Below are 1,487 nucleotides of genomic sequence, written 5' to 3'. Positions count from 1 at the left end.
TGGATTATTTACCTTTATCTTCTTGTGGTGCTCAAGTATTTTATTATAAATTCTAGATATAAGTCCCTTATCTGACATGTCATTCCCAAATACTTTTTCCCAGTTTGTGGCTTCCCTTTTTACCCTGTTGGAGAAGTTTTTGGATGTGCATAGGGATTTGATTCTTTGAAGGTCCCATTAATCTATTTTATCTTCTCTTAGTTGTAGATTTAATTGAGATTTTAATGAAAGTTTATAGAGAACATGGACTTTCACTCATTCATTGTTGCACATTTTCCTCCCTGCCCACTTCTCCCCCTCCCATTCACTTTTCTATTGGAAAAAAAAAGAAAAAAATTCCTTCACTGTTACACAATTTCCCCCCAGACCACTTTACTTGTTGTTGTTATGTGCCATCAAGTTGCCTGTGACTCATAGCAACCCTATGCACAACAGCCCTAAACCCTGCTCTATCCCTTGCCAATCTTATTGTCTCTAATACACCTATCCCTATTACCCCAGTGACAGAATCAATCCATCTGATTGAGGGTCTTCCTCTCCTGCACTGTCTCTCCACCCTCCCAAGCATGATGTTCCTCTCCAGGGACTGATCCTACCTTGCAACATGTCCAAAGTATGTCAGATGGAGCTTCAGAATCCATGCCTCCAAGTAGCAGCTTGGCTTCACCCTCTCCAAGGTGAACTTGCTTGTTCTCCTAGCAATTCATGGTATATATGATACTCCTTTCTCCAGCACCAAAGCTCACAGGCGTCAACTTTCCTTCTATCATCTCTAGTCTTTGTCCAGTTCTCTGATGCATAGCGAGTAATTGCAAATACCATGGCCTGTATCAGGCACACCTTAGTCTCCAGACTGATATCATTGCTCCTCAGTACTCCCCGGTTTGTGGCTTTCCTTTTTACCCTATTGGCAAAATTATTTATGTGCATAGGGATTTGATTCTTAGAAGGTCCCATTCATCTATTTTATCCTCTCCTGGTTGTAGGGCTTGGTTTTTGTTTTTAAAAACAACTTTTATTTTAATGAACATTTACATAATTTAATGAACCCTTTTTGGCGAGCTCTGGTGACCTAGTGGCAAGAAGCTGCACTGCAATCCCAGAGATGTGCAGTTCATACGCATATTATTATTTTTTATGTGTGTACTGTCAAATTGGATCTGACTGGTACAGGAGGCAATTTGTTCCTTCTTCTTCAGCAGACCATCTGATCGATATGAACTGCACATCTCTGGGATTGCAGTGCAGCTTCTTGCCACTAGGCCACCAGAGCTCGCCAAAAAGGGTTCATTAAATTATGTAAATGTTCATTAAAATAAAAGTTGCAGGAGGATTGTATACCAATGAAAGAATTTTACTTTTCAAGGAGCGGAGCGAAGTGGGGGGTAGGGGAGTGGGCAGGGAGAAAAGTGCAACAATGAATGAATGGAAATCCAAACTCTCTGTAAATGCTCATTAAAATTAATAAAATTTTAAAAAATTAAAAT

This window comes from Elephantulus edwardii, unplaced genomic scaffold (genome assembly GCF_000299155.1).
Source record: "Elephantulus edwardii isolate Elephantulus edwardi_28Jun2011 unplaced genomic scaffold, EleEdw1.0 scaffold00096, whole genome shotgun sequence".
Taxonomy (NCBI): Eukaryota; Metazoa; Chordata; class Mammalia; order Macroscelidea; family Macroscelididae; genus Elephantulus; species Elephantulus edwardii.
This window is presented reverse-complemented; position numbering follows the sequence as displayed.